The 16607-nt window shown below is 34.6% G+C and overlaps 1 pseudogene; it reads right to left on the reverse strand.

The window, feature by feature from the left end:
- LOC119529479 overlaps window positions 1-13704 on the reverse strand; it is a 90897-nt pseudogene extending 77193 nt beyond the window's left edge.
- Between the last annotated feature and the right edge of the window lie 2903 nt (window positions 13705-16607).

Consider the following 16607-nt stretch of genomic DNA (forward strand, 5'->3'; position numbering starts at 1 on the left):
TCTTAAGTGAGTTACATTTGTTTATAATTCTTCTTTCTTTCTTCACCTTAGCCTGACTCATATATGTTGCCTTGTCTTTGGATTCACTGATTGTTTCTTCTGTTAGCTCCATTGTGCTTTTGAAACCCTCCCAGAAATTTTTTATTTCAGTTATTGTGGCCTTCAACTCCAGTAGTTCTGTATATTTCTTTTTTGAAAATTGCCATCACTTTATCAAGATTCTCATACTGCTCTTTCATTGTTTTCCTGATATCCTTTAATTCTTTGCATTTTCCTTCATCTCCTTGTGCATTTTTAAGATCAACTTATGCAACGTCTTTGTTTGGTATGTCCATATTATGGCCTTTATCCTTGGTGTTTTGGGGCTTTGTATCCTCTTTCCTTGGATGGGAAAACATTTCCTATTTCTTTGTTTAACTTTTACTCTTTTATTGCATACTCTACCTTTTAATATTTTAAAATGTTAATCTGGGATTTATTCCCTGAGATGTCTGTTTCTTGATTTTATGTCCAGCTGGTGATAAGACAGAGATTGTCTTGAGCTCCAATCCTTCCAATCAGGATCTGCCCAAGGTGAATGAAGAGTGCAGGGTCCCTCTGTCATGTCTGGGCCTGTGTCTTTTCCTGGGCTTGTGCTTGTTAGTTTTTCCTTAATTTCTCTGTTTATCAGAATTTGACTGCCTCCTCTATTTCTCAGGAGATAGACTTCCCTCTTTTAGGTGATTAAAGCAGGGAAGACTTTGACCCAGTCTGTCTGAATCTATAGTTTCTTACATTCCTTTCATTGTCTCTACCTGCATTTGCCTGTATGGCAAATTCTTGTAGGGAAGAAACACCAGAAAGAAACTTCTCAGTTAAGTCTTTCCCAGCCTAATCAGGGCCAGGGACCCAGGAAATGGGCTCAGGCTGCCTACAAAATGCCCATGGGATGTAATCAGAAAGGGCACCAGGAGTTTCTTCTTTGGCTTCCCAAAGCTGAACTTTCTTGACCAGTAGACCAGCAGAGGCAGCACTTTAACTTGTCTCCTGCAGCCCTGAGGAAGTGTAGAGTCTGTAACTTCCTCTGCCATAGACTTTGTCTGGAGCAGGTTGGCATTCAGTGATCCAAAGTTGCTAATCAAAAGCCATGATCAGTGATCAGCCATGACCACCCCTGGTCTTGGGGAAGAAGATTTTTAAGTCCCTTTCTGTCACTAGTGATTGAGCCAGGGGCTTGACACAAGGCATCCTGCCATGAGAGTAAGTGATGGGTGCTGGTAACTGACACACAGAGGGAATGATTTACTGACCTTTATTGTAATTTACTAGCCTCCTCCTCTCACTCTTCCCTGGAGCTGCACAGAGTTCTACTGGCCACTAGAGTTTCAAAATAGTTGTTTCATGCAGTTCCTACCTGTTTAATAGCTATTCTGGTGGTAAGACTGACTCCTAGAACTGCTTACTCTGCCATATTCCCACATCCCCTCACATTTCCTATATATTCTTTTAATATTTTTAATATTTTGTTTTTTTAACAAAGGCCCTATACCATTCTGAAATCTTTTTAAATATTTTACACTAGAGTTCTTTTTTCTACCATGCTCACATCTGGAAAATTAGATTTCTTTTATAAGCCAAATCATTATATATACATGGGTTTGTTTATGAACAAAAGTGCACTTCAAGCTATATTTCTGTATGCACATACCTATGGCAGACTTTTTTAACTATATTAAGAAAGCATAGAGCTGAACAATTACTGAATAAGTTACTCTGGTAAATATTTTTAGAACACTTATGAATATAAATTAAGGATTCCTAAATAAAATATTAGCAAGCAGAATCTTGAACACATGCAAAAAAAAAATGCACCAAGATTAATTGTTTTTATTCCAGAAGTGCAGTGGTATTTAATAAATAATGTAGTCGTTGTTACAAATTACCTTATAAAGAGTTCAAAGGGGTAGGACATCTAATCACCTGCTTAAGTAGCAAAGTTGCCCACTATGTAAATTTTCATAATAGAAAAAATGTTTCCTTCCCTCCTCAAACATTATCTTGACCCAAAGCTACTAGAAATTCTAATAGAATTAATCTGTGAAATTTAGGAAATGGCATGGATGAGCACGATTTCTACTGTTCTGTTTATACCAGTCAATAAACTAAACATTTAAAGAAATAAATATCAGAAATTTGAAAACGTATTTTCAGTAGATTTCGTTCTATATTTTCCTGGGAAATATCAGAGAATGAATAAAATTCTAAATGAAACAGGAAGAAAATTTAAGAAGTTGATTATTTGTAAAACTATTACAAAATATCAATAACTCTTCTAGATAGTGTTAACATTCCCAAATAAATGGAAGGCAATTTTAAGTTTTGTTCTTATAAAAACACAGAAAGTACACTAAAATAAATTTAAAAAATAAATGGAATGGATTTGTATGAATAAATAAATCCTATGAGAGCTGTATAAAAGAAGAATTAAATAAATGGTGGGAGAATGCTTTCTATTTTAAATGAAGTGTCAAATGTTTTTTTAATCATATTTTTATTATACAATATAACATATATACATACAAGTGATAACTTTCCAAGTGAAATTTAGCAAGTTGTTAGAGAACAAATTTCAAAGAATATTGTAGATTACAGTTACACAGTTTCAGTTATTTCCTGATTGTGAAATATATATATATATATATATATATATATATATATATATATACAAAAAAAAGGTAATATCTTTCAAAGTATTAAATTTCTTATATAACAAATAGTTATATAGGAAGTTTCCAAAGTTGTTATGAGTTATAGTATCATATTTTCATATATTTCCTTATCGTGAAATAGAACACATACACAAAAAAGTGATAGCTTTCAAATTACAATTTAACAAGTAGCTATGGAATAAATTTCAAAGGTTGCTATGTGTTATAGTTCCAACATTTCAATTCTTTCCTTCTAGCTATTCTAATACCCCAGCAACTAAGGAAAACAAAATTATGTAAAGATTCAGTATTCATAATCCTTGGTTAACTTCCATCTTGTCTGTTTCTATCCCTTCTTCTAGTTTAATCACTTTCCTGATCTTCAGGGAAGTCTAAACAGTGACCACCCTAAGTTCTTCATGTTAAAATGGGGTATCAACTTTATGAATAAAGGGGATACATCTAGCTGGTGTTCTTCAAGAGGCTATTTCCTGGTTTGGGGACTTAGCTGGCATATGAGTTCTCTGAAGAATCTAAGTTTTCAAGAATAAGCTTAGTGAGTAAAACCTTTATAAAGTCTCAAGTAGGGATCTGGGTATTCTTTCAGGTTTGGGGGACTACAGTTGATTTGGGCTCATCATACTGTGGCATATCTAAGCGAAGCTTGTATAGGGGTAACCTCCAGGACATCCTCCTGACTCTATTTGAATACTGTTAGCCACTGAAACCTTATTTTATTACCCCTTTCCCCCCCCCCTTTTGGTCTAAAAGGCATTCTCAATCCATCAATGCCAGGGTCAGGCTCATTTGCTGAATCCATGTTCCATTGATTTAAACATTGTTAAAGTAGCTCTGTAAATTTGATGCTGCCCCTTAAATGACCCAGTGTTTTCTGAAAAATAAAAATGCTTAAATAAAAAAAGGAATGATGGATTTAGACCCAAGAAAATTGGAGGAGGAGGCAGTGAGAAACATAGGTGGGGAAGGTTTGTAGGAAAGATAGAAATTTCAAATTGATTTCTATTTGTGCTCCAATAGTCTGAGAGAGCAATGATATACAATTCAGCTCAGAGATTCACTTTGAAATATATGTATGTGTTATTTGAGAAAAATCTCTAACATATTTTATTAAATGAGAAAACTAAGGTCTACCTCAGGTAAAGTAGTAGGGTCTATGTGCATTAATTAAAAATAAAGGCATACCTTCACTTTTGGAAAACTGAAATATTTAAAATCCTGGATAAAATATAAAAGGCAACTTTATAACTCAGTTTTGAATTGCAAAAAATAAAAATCAATCTATACACAAAACAAAGGTACAACAGGAATTCAGAGGTGCATGCTTCTGCCAAAATTTAACCTGTTGTGTTGAAGGATGCACAGTATGTGACAGGGGCAGAGAATAGGAAAGTGTAAAGGCTGGCCAGAGACCCTTCCTCCTACTACCACTTGCACATAATGCTAGAATTCCAGAATCTACCCTCAGTGTTGCAAATGAATTCCATTTCACAAAAGTTTACAGCAAGAAAAATGGCCTGTTTTGACGTTGGTGCCATGGGGGCAGGTTAGAAAAAGCATCTCTGGGATTTCCTAACAGAAGGCCACCCTCTGGTGCAGTTATGGTTGAAATTCAAATTAGAATGCTTTTTTGAGGGAAACTTTGACTCTGACTCATAGACTTTCAACAATAAAATTCTAAGGTAAATGAGCAGCTCCTGTTCATAAGTCTTCATGACTGAAATTTTGCAAACTACAGAGACCAGACATATTAGCACAATGATTTCATGTATTAGAATAATTGAAGGAAATATAAAATTAATTTTTAAAATAAGTTTAGAGCTGTGAAAGTGAAAAATGAATATGTAAACAAGAAAAAAGAATGTAAAAAGAGTAATCAAGAATATGTACCAAAGAACAAAGATAATTTCTTGCAACAATAAGTTAATAAATGAAATTTAAGGCTCAATGCATTAATTAGATACTAGGTTTGAGATAGCTGTAGAAAGTAATAGTGACCAAGAAGAGAAATAAGATATCTTTTAGAATTAATTTATGGGGAAAAAAATGAGATAGGAAACATTATACAATGGTTAAGAAATGGAGAAATGAATAAGATGTTTTGGAATCCAGAGTTGCTCATCTTTGTATACTTGGTGCTTCCTCTCTCAAATTTTTTTCCATACCTTCAAGCAAGACCCTTTCTGTGCAATTAGACTAGAAAAGGAATCCCTGTGCTTATGTTCTTTTATCCACTTTTCTCAATTATATATTTTTAATTTTTTATCAAAAATAATTTTAGACTTACCATAAGTTGCAAATGAAGTATAAAGATTTCTTGTATGCCCTGAAGCAATTATTACCATGGATTTTGTCTAAGGGTGATTTTCTACTTCCATTCCTTCATCATTTATTAATTGGAATTTCTACTCCTAGAATCCAATTGTAAAAGTTGGTTAAAAGTAGAGAATTTCCACATGAACCAGCCATCCCATTACTAGGTATTTACTCAGAAGATCTGAAAACATGGACATGATTGGATATCTTCCTACTGTTGTTTATAGTGGCATTATTCATGATTGCCAAGAGATGGAAACACCCTAAATGTCCATCAACAGCTGAGTGGAGAAACAAACTGGTATATACATTTTATGAAATATTACACAGCTATAAGATGAAATAAAATCATGACACATGCAATAACATGGATGACCCTTGAGGACATTATGATGAGTGAAATTCCCCAGAAACAAAAGGACAAATACTGTCTGTTCTTAGTAATATCGACTAACTATAATGAGAAAACTCTGAGAGCTAAAGTTGAGAACACAGGTTATGAGGAGATAGAAAGAGTGTAGAGATTTGGCATTTGATGCTGAAGGACTACAAAATATTCAACAGAATTGATTGTAAAGATTCAGAAATGGATAACACAATAGTGTGAGATTGTAGCACAGTATTTTACGTATAATGAACAAAGCTGAGTGAGATTATGGTTTCAAGTGGAAGGCTGGGGCATGTATGACACCAGAAGGAAAGATTAGGGGATAAAAACTGGGACTGTATAACTTGGTGGAACCTAGAGTGGAGAATGATGGTGATTAAATGTAGAAAAATAAAAAGTTTTTACATGAGGGGGAACAAAGGAATGCTATCATTGCAAGGTGTTAAAACTGGGTTGGTATATGGAAAAATACAGTTAATGCAAGCTAGGATCTATGGTGAACACTAACATTGTAGTGATCTTTCATTAATTGTAACAAAGGCAATATACCAAAGCTAAATGTTAATAAGAGGGGTATATAAGGGAGGGGAGTGGGATCCTTGTTCTTTCCCCCCCCTTTTTTTTGTCCTCTTTCTTTGTGGAAGAAATGTTCTCATAGGCATTGCAGTGGTAACTGTATAACTTGTGATTATACCAGGAGCCATTGATTTTACACTTTGGATGGATTGTATGGTGTGTGAATAAAACTGTTTAAAAATAAACAGAAAGGCACAGGTGCTGAAGGAGATGTGGAGAGATATATACCTATTAACTGTTGGTAGGGAAGTAGAATGGTCCAGTGCCTCCGGAGGGCAGTGTGGTGGTTCCACAGGAGGTTAAGTATCCAGCTGCCACATTTCTGGAACCCTGTTATTAGATATATTCTTGGAATAACTGACAGCAGGGACATGAAGAGACATTTGCACACTGGTGTTTATGGAGGCATTATTCACAATTTACAATGGATAGAAGTGGCCTAAGTATACATTGACCAATGAAGAGAAGGGCTAACTGTGGTGTATACATATGATAGAAACTCAGTGGTTGCAGGCAGGAATGAAGTTGTGTGACATGCAACTAGGTGAGTGAACCTTGAGGACATTATGTTGAATGAAATAAATCAGAAGGAAAAGGACAAATATTGTATGGTTTCACTGATATAAACTAACTATAATGAACAAACCCTGAGAATTGAATTCAAAAGCATAGGTTATCAGGGAATAGAAAGTGGGTAGACATTGGGCAATTGATGATTAGGAGTACAGAATGTTCAAATAAGGCTCCTAATATATGGAACCTAGAATAGGAAAGAAAATCTTGTTATTCTTTACATGTTAATGTAATACCCTGATACATACAAGAGTATTTGGGGCAGAAAATTAAAAAAAGTATTTGCAAAGTCCCCTTGAGGAACTGGGAAAAAATGTGGAAGTATCATACTTCCCTACCTGAGGAATTCCTGAAATTTCCTCAAGCATTAGGGACTCCCAATTTAATAAGCCAAGCCCTCAATCTTGGAGCTTGACCTTATGAAACTTATTATTGTAACTATGCCTAATAATCCCCCCCAGAGAACCTCTTTTTACTTAGATGCTGCCTCTCTCTCTCAGCCAATTCTGCAAATAAACTCACTACCCTCTCCACTATGTGGGACATAATTCTGGGGACATAAGTCTCCTTGGCAACATGGGACATGACTCCCAGTGATGAACCTAGCCCCTCCATAATGAGATTGAGAATGCCTTCTTGGCCAAAAGGGGGAAATGAAATGGAAAAAAAGTTTCAGTGGTTATAAGATTTCAAATAGAGTCTAGAGTTCATTCTGGAGGTTATTCTTATGCATTAAGATGAGCATAAAGAAGAGTTTGAAAGTTTAAAAAGATGCAAATAGAAATTGTGGGGATGAAAGGCACAATAATGGAGATTAAAAATACACTAGAGGCATACAACAGCTGATTGAATAGGCAAAAGAGTCAATGAACTGGTACTGGAGAATTGAAAACATATAGTCAGAAGAACAGATTGAGTAAAGAATAGAAAAAATTGACAGACTCCCAGGGACTTGAGTGATACCATAAAGCACACAAGCATCTGCATCATAGGTGTCCCAGAAGGAGAAGAGAAGGAAAAAGGCAGAGAGAATAACTGAGGAAATAATGGCTAAAAATTTCCCAAATCTCATTAAAGAAATAAATATACATGCCCAAAAAGCTCAATGTACTATAAACAGAAAACACCAGAAGAGCCACTCCAGGACATATACTAATCAGAATGTCAAATGACAAAGGCAAAGAGAGAATTCTGAAAGCAGCAACAGAAAAGTGATTTGTCACATACCAGGGATCCTCAGTGGCACTAATTGCTGTTTTCTCCTCAGAAACCATGGAGGTGACTAGGCAGTGATATGATATATTTAAGGTGCTGAAAAAGAAAAACTGCCAGCCCCAAATTCTTTATCCTGAAAAACTGTCCTTCAGAAATATGGGAAAGTTTAAAATATTCACAGATAAACAGAAACTGAAAGAGTGTATCAACAAAAGACCTGCCCTACAAGAATTACTAAAGGAAGTTCTTCAGGATGAAAGGAATAGAAAAGAGAGAGTGGTTTGATGTAGTGTAAAGAAGTGAAGATCTTCAATAAAGGTGGCTAAAGTCATACTGCCTTTAGAGTAATAACACTAAATCTTGATGGATTAAACTCCCCAATCAAAAAAAAAAAAAAAAAAAAAATGGAAGAAGGAATTAAAAAACACCACTGAACTGCATTTTGTTAACAAAACTCACCTTAGACCCAAAGACAGAAACAAGTTGAAAGTGAATGGATGGAAAAAGGTAATCCATACAAATAGTAACCAAAAAAGAGCTGGGCTAGATATACTAATATTGGACAAAATAGACTTTAAGTCAAAAGTCAAAAGCTGTTATAAGGGACAAAGAAGGACAATATATATTAATAAAAGGAGCAATCCACCAAGAAGAAATAAAAAATTGTAAGTATTTATGCACCTAACCTCATTGCCACAAAACACGTGGGGCAAACACTGGAAAAACTGAAGAGAGAAATAGACACCTTTACAGTAAATGCTGGAGATTTCAGTACATGACTCATCAATAAGTAGACCATCTAGATAGAAGATCAGTAAGGAAACAGAGAACATGAACAATATGATAAACGAACTAGACTAACAGACATATACAGAATATTATACCCCTAAACATCAGGATATAGATTCTACTCGGGTGTACATGGATTGTTCTCCAGAATAGACTACATTTTGAGTCACAAAACAAGTCTTGATAAATCTAAAATGATTGAAATTTTACAAAACATCTTCTCTGACCACAATGGAATGAAGCTGGAAATCAATAACAGGCAGAGAACTGGAAAATCAACAAATATATGGAAGTTAAATAACATGCTCTTAAATGGTCAATGGACCAAAGTAGAAATTACAAGGGAGATCAGTAAGTATCTTGAGATGAATGAAATGAGAACAGACAAATCAAAACTAATAGGATGTAGTGAAGGCAGTGCCTAGAGGGAAATTTATAGCCCTAAGGGTTTACATAAAAAAAGAAGAGCTTCAATCAAAGACCTAACTGCACACCTGGAGGAATTAGAAAAAGAAGAAGCAAATTAAACCCAAAAGAAAGCAGTAGTAAAGAAGTAACAAAATTGAAAGCAGAAATAAGTGAGAAAAGAGAACAATATCACAATAGAGAGGATTAACAAAAATAAAAGGTGGTACTTTGAAAATATCATAAAAATGACAAACATTTAGCTAGACTGAAAGAGAAAAAAGAGGCACTCCTATTTCACATGATATATAAAAATTCACTGAACGTGGATCAAAGAATCAGATATAAGAACCAGGATTATCAAACATGTAGAAGAAAACATAGGGAAGCATCTTCAGTCAATGGGTTTTTAGATCTTACACTAAAAGCACAAGCAATGAAATAAATAAGTAAATAAATGGGATCTAATCAAAATTAAAAACTTTTTTTCATCAAATTACTTCATCAAGAAAATAAAAAGACAACCTACAGAATGGGAGAAAATATTTGGAAAACACAAATCTATTAAGGGTTTAATTTTCAGAATCTGTAAAGAAATCCTACAACTCAACAATATAAAGTCAACCCAATAAAATAGTAGCCAACAGACATGAATAGATATTTATTCAAAGAAGATGGCCAAAAAAAGCAAGCGGAAATGTGTTTAACCTCTTTAGCCAACTGCGAATGGCAAATCAAAACCACAATGTAATATGATTTCATACCTACTAGAATGGTTACTATTTAAAAAAAAATGGCAAATGTTAGAGGGGGTGTGGAGAAACCTCATACCTTATTGGTAAGAATATAAAATCGTGTAGCCACTGTGGAAGACAGTTTGGCAGTTCTTCAGGAAGTTTAAGTGTAGAATTACCATATGACCTGACAATTCCACTTCTAAGTACATACGCAAAAGAATTGAAAGTAAGGACTTGAATACGTATTTGCACACTGATGTTTTCAAGGACATTACTCACAATTGCCCAGGATGAAAGCAATCCAAGTGTCCATAAACACATGAATGGAGAAAGAAAATGTGATAGATACATGTAATGGAATATTATGCAGCCATGAACTTTGAAGATATCATGGTGAGTGAAATAAGTCAGGCACAAAAAGACAAGTATTCTATGATCTCATTGATATGAAACAATTAGAATAAGCAAATTCATAGACTAGAACACAAGTTACCAGGGGCTGTGGAGGTTTAGTGAAGGAGACGTTTAAGCTAAATTGGTACAGAATTTCTATGGGGGTGATGGAAAAGTTGTGGTTATCGATGATGGTGATGGTTGCTCAACATTTTGAATGTAATTAACACCAATGAATTATATAGCTGAATGTGGTTAAAGAGGGATTATGCATAATATCGCAAGTTCATTCAGTCCTTTGACCTAGTGAACTATTGTTTGGAACTAAGGAAGAATTCATGATTTGCTGAATAAAAAGAAAATAGAGAGCTGTTTTACTGAAGATAAAGGTGTAGAAAATATATATACTCTCTATATATTCTAAATATATTTCTAAATAGTCTCTTTAGATTTGCTATTCTTTGGTAGCCATAACACCTTATGGAAAGCCAATCAATATAGCAATGGCAAAACAATTCTCAAACTTTCCTCTTCATTTTTCTTAAATATCTTTATTGCTTGTAGCTACTGCAAAGACAATTAGATGTCACTCTTGGATTTATCAATGAATTGGCAACCACAGCTATTTCAAGGGACAGCCTTCAGTTCTGAAAAATAAACAAGTAAACAGAAAAGCTGATTGATGTTTCCAAGGCAGAGATTACACAGATCTTGTGACACTTCACTAGCTGAGCTACAGGCTCTGTTGCTATCCTTGGCTACATTCCAGAGGTCACATCCTGGAACCCATGACAACTGTGCAGCCATGACAAGAAAGGGCTCCATGGAAAGAAAGTATGTTATTCTATAAATATTTATCTTGGGAGCTTTTAGTTATATCATAAAACATGTTTGGAATCCTTTATTATGACTTTATCAAACCTATGTAGAGGAAAATTCTCCCTAAATATTTTGGGGAGTAAAACTAGGTAAGATACTAAGAAGAAGAAAGGAAGTTTCATGTCTTAGAGTCAATGACCCAACAAAAGTATCTATTAAGAGGTATGACATTATTTATACTAAAATACACCCAAACTGAAATCAAACTAGATCATGGTAAAGGGGAAAGAAAAAAATGAAAGTTTTCAAGTTTTTATATGTGCTTTCTGCCACTAAAGGTAGATCTCTGTGTTTAATGAAGCAGTTTAACGACTTCGTATATATGCAAAGTTGGTCCCAGAATCTTCTTTGGAGTAGTGGCTGCTGAGATCTCCACTGAGTATGCCAGAAAACAGAATGGACAGATATTTATTATTCAATGGCACCCCAGTCAAAAGGGAGATGCCTAAAAACATGACAAAAGGCAGAGGTCAGTGTAAAAAACACTGTAGCATGCAAAATCTGATGCCTTTGGTTCAGAGATATTTAGCAACAGGAAAGTTTACTATATAATTTTAAATTATTTGCTATTTTGTGCTATAATGCAATCCAACATTGTTTATGGACTGTGAAATGAAGATCCTCTTAGACCTTAAGGATGTTAGTAATGAACTTTGGTAGATTTTACAGACAGAATGACATTTTAGTTCAGTCTTATTAAAAGTGAAGGATTAGGCAGAAGAAGAAAGATGGAAATTAGGAAACCAGAAGCAAATATAGGGTATTAAATATATAATAATGGGAGATAAGGGTGAAAAGACAGGGTTAATCAGTGACCGTAAGCTGGTAAGACCACATTACTGAAGAAATGGAGAGCCATCCAATCTTTTCATCAGAAGAATAATATTGCAAACCTTTATTATAATAAGAAAATCCCTGCAGCACAAGGATGGCTGTTGCTGTCAGAACACACTCTTGCTTATTGGAAAGTGACTTTTCCTATTTTTCCCCAGTGATGTTTTTGTTTCCTCTTGCCTTCAAGTTTTGTCCTGTAAGAGAGCTTTATTCATAATCCCCGTGTACCAAAGAATTCACAGTAGTAATGTTGTAATTCTGTCTCTTTCATTTATCTCTGAACATGGACTTGAGGGCCAGATCCCTGTCATACTTAATTCAAATGTTATGTGCCTAACATAATCCTGGCAAACCAATAGTACTTACTGATTGTAAATTATTTACTGTGACGTCAATGCAGTGTAAATCCAAATCATATCTAAAGCTAAGAATAGTTTAAGTGGATTACTTTGCTATTGGATCTGTGAAACAATTTATCATTTTAAAAATCATTGAGTTAAATGAGGTAACATTTTAAATTTCTAATATGAGCTTTCCTTTGTTATTTTATATCTCTGCATAATTTTTGAAGTTGTTGGAATGGATGTCTGCCTAAATTGATGAATTAAGATGGCAGGTGGGTGTGTGAAAATAAGAAGCAAAACCACTCTTTTGTAGCAATGGCAACAAATTTAATGTAGATAGGATAAGTAAACCAATGAAGGAAAAATTTTACTGTCTTTTAATCCCGCAAGCTGCAAAGTTTTTTAAAGTGCTCACTTAATTTTTCAGGACTTTTTATAACACTCTTTCTAAAGCATCCTAGCAAATTCTTCTGTATGACCAGCCATGTTGAAACAACCCATATAATATGTTCTTAAATTTTATCCAAAATATAGAGAATTCTAAGAAGGGCAAGTATAGTGTTCTAAGAGGAAAGATGTAAAATTGAGAGTAATAATCAGTGAGTCTCAAAAATTCTCAAAAGTTGTTGTGTAACATTCATGAAAATTAAAGAATGCACCAAATTCAATCTCATTGTTTATATAGATCACATTTCAGTTTATTACTGTCACATATACAATAAGCATTATCGGTACAACCTCATTGTATATGAAAACTCAGGGTACTGGACTTATTTGTGATAGTCTATATGTGACAAACAAAATGTCTTCATTATACAACATTTATTTGTGTATTTTACTTTTTTTGTTGTGATAACCATCTATTAAGAATAAGCAAGGTATCATACAGAAATGTTTAGATGACACTAAAGTAAGAATAACTATAGCAAAATATTTCTTGCCTTCAATCCCACAATTAGTTATTAATCAGTTCATTGGCATCCCTTGAAGAGTTTTACAGTGTAGACAGAATTTTCAAGAGGGATTTCTTTCATCATGCTAGATTTTTCTTACACTTTGGTAACTAGTTTAGAAAGAAAAGTAGAATCTCTTACCCAATGCTTCACTTTAAAACTGATCCCATAACTGATCGTCATATTGCTGGAGCCAGAAGTCAAAGAAAAGGGAAAGCATTAGGTTTTTCACCCTTTCCATAAAGGTCATCTTGACTCCTAGTCCAGCTATGGACTAGGAAGGTGGAGCTGGAAGTCTCCCCACGGTATTTCTCCATTGTACTATCCATAGTGAACTTCAGGTTGCATACAAAAGGGATTGCACAAATTGTCTCAATGTTGATCCTGGAATGTCCTTGTTATTTTTCAATTGTGTTCCCAGGTCTATCTTCCTCCCTTCTCTGCTCTGGTGTTTTGTCTCAGCTGGCTTACATTTGTAAACTGTCTCAACTGAACTCCTTTGCTATCTTGTTCTTGTGGGGATTTAGCCAATGTTAATAGGATCATATTTCAACATTCTTCCTTTCCTGGCTCAAGACCTTGTTTTAGGCAATTACTCTTCTTCTATTACTATATTTCTTGCCATTTATTCCCTCCTCCACAGGTCCAGCTGTCACTAATCTCTGGGAATACTACTTCCCCTCATCTCTTAGCCTAATAGTAATGGCTCTCCCAGTTGCTCATCTCTGGATGATGTACCATTTCTTCCTGTTCCCTCAACACTGTCAGGAACTTTGTAAGTATTCCTTTAATTACCATCTCCCCATTTGGAACATCGGAAATGAATTTGTTATCTGCAAAGAATCTGACTTTTTCTATTTTGGTATTTAGCATGGTTTGAGAAAGAAATCCCTATAATTAGGGTCTGAGATTCCTCTCATATTTCACTCACTTATGGGTGCCTTCTTTATTGAGGAAAATCAGACACTAGTCATCTGTTTAGTCCAGTGGCATCATAAGTCCTCAAATTATCTTTGATTACAAAGTGTTATGAAATATTGAGGGGGCTAGTTATGGGAGCTTTATATGATTACTTTGTTTCCAGTGGAAGTCAGGAGGAGATGACTGCTGCTAAGCTGAAACACACAAAAAACTATAAATGGAAAGATTGTCTTAGAGCCATCAACTCACAACTCATGGAGAGTAATAAAACCTCTATTGAACTTGTAAAATATCTCTTATGACATATAGCTGAAGGAAAATCATAACTAAGAATCAGACTTCAAATCTAATTGTGGTGGTGAATCATAATGTCTATTAAATGCAAAAGTTCACAAATTTCACTTAGCTTATATTGTGGTACTGATGGAAATGAATGGAGCCCTAAAACTTAGGAAAGTTCAATTAGGCAATCACAGACATCGCAGAAAACCTTAAACTCCTTCAGTTTCCTTTATGAAGAGCAGGAGACCCTCCTTTCCTATCTGAAGAAACTAGCTTGGTCTTGAGCAAATACCTTTTAATGTCTTTTGAAATAATGGCTCATCAATGGAAGGAAAATTTCAAATTCTGCTTAGAAAGAAGCAGGCTTATAGAGAAAAGAAAGGCAAGATTTTGGCAATCTGATGGAAAGATTTAGAAGCCTATTTCACATAGTGTTGGATCAAGCAAACAAAAATATCTTTAATATTGAATCAAGCTAATTATAAAGAAGGTAACTTTGTTCACAAGTTCAAAGATAATACTTTGGGATAAGCTCTAATCATGGCATTATCAGCCAGCTGTTGGATAAATAAAACCTTGTCTCAATTGTTAATAAAACTGAAATGTCAGACCTCTTGATATACTATGTGGGATGGAATCTACAGGTCAGAAATATGGTCAAAACCATCCACAAAGCAAAGTTGTAATCAGTGTTTTAATCAATCAGGTAACCATGTCATTGACCATTCACATTATCTTTTAGGGTGAAATATATGGACAGCCTGCTATTGTATTTTTTCATCTTTTATCAATATATAGAAAATATATATCCTATATATTATGAAATATATATTCTATTTATCATATATGTTTGTATGTATGCGTTTTGTTCATCACTACAACCTTCAGTTAAAAGATGAATGATTTAATCTGGGTGCATGGCTATGATTTACATGGACTAGAATCTGTTTGTTCTTGAGTATTTTGTTCTCCTCTACAGCAGAACTTCATCAAAGCAGTTACCATCTTTTATGGGTAATTGATCTAAAATACCAAAATTAAACTAGGCTCCTGCCACTATATTATAGACAAACTGTCTATAACTTACAGCAAATTACAAATGCACCTGTTAATAAACTGTTGCTCAATTATTAAGATAAGAGTGTAGCAAAAAAAAAAAAAATAAATGACATATCATCAGATGGATTTTGAATGAATAAGTTGGATCATTCTGCCACTTAGAGAACTCTGAACAGTGGAGTTGCTGCCAGAATTTAAAAAGCATATAGAATGTTGATAGAATAAATAAGTAAAATTATCAACTCAGCCTCCTGACTCTAGAAACCAGGACTGTAAGAACTGAAAAATTGCTGTCTTATGGACCTTGGTATTTGGTTTGTAGTGATGAGAGTTTCTTTATCTGAACAGCTACATGAGTGACACAAAGACAAGTCTATTCTCAGCCTTTTTCTATTCTGGTTTATGCTGCAGGACACTGACTAATGAAGATTATATCATCCAAGACTTTTCACTACCTGCTTTGGAGAGATTCAGTCAAAGAAGAGAACTATAAATCAGCAGCACAAGAAGATATCAGGTAATATATTAGTTGCTCCCTCTCTGCTTTAACCTCATATCTGTGGCAGCACTGTGTCCCTATGAGCCTATCACCTGCCATGTGACACGTACACGTTTCAAGTTCTTATTGGACTCTAAGAGTCTTATTTAGTCTCCTTGTCTTTTCTGCACTAGGATTGATAGAAAATTTGATCTCTTGGCAACTCATCATTCCTTGTTTATTCCTTTGCTATGCAATTTGTAGAAGTAGTCACATCCTAAAACTCTCCTCAGTTGAATAATCTTGGGTAATATTGTTTCCATGCAAGTCCACAAGTGATATGTAAACATTCTTTTCCCTAGCTGTGGGATTTCACTCAGCACTATGGAAAAACATACTGAATTATAGATTATTGACATCTAATCTTATATTTTTTGACTAGAATTATCCCCTGAGTTCTAGGCATGCTATTTCTGCATAGAGTTCAAGTAGATTTTTTAAATTTAATACATAGCAAAGAGAGCTCTTAATATGCTCTGTGGTACATTATTAATTGTGTGGTATGTACAGAATGTACCACAAGGACAACATGAGTTTGATTCCAATTGATTTCAAAATGCAATGGGCCTTGAAAGGAAAGGAGAGGAGTAGCTGTTGAGTGGCACTTATCTTGTGTGCAATAGGTGGTCAGCCTCAGAAACCAAAAGAGGTGTCTGAGTATATGTAGGGCTCAGCTCAAAATTATGGCTGAATTCTAACT

The sequence above is a fragment of the Choloepus didactylus genome, chromosome 3, assembly GCF_015220235.1.
Source record: "Choloepus didactylus isolate mChoDid1 chromosome 3, mChoDid1.pri, whole genome shotgun sequence".
In the NCBI taxonomy this organism is placed as follows: domain Eukaryota; kingdom Metazoa; phylum Chordata; class Mammalia; order Pilosa; family Megalonychidae; genus Choloepus; species Choloepus didactylus.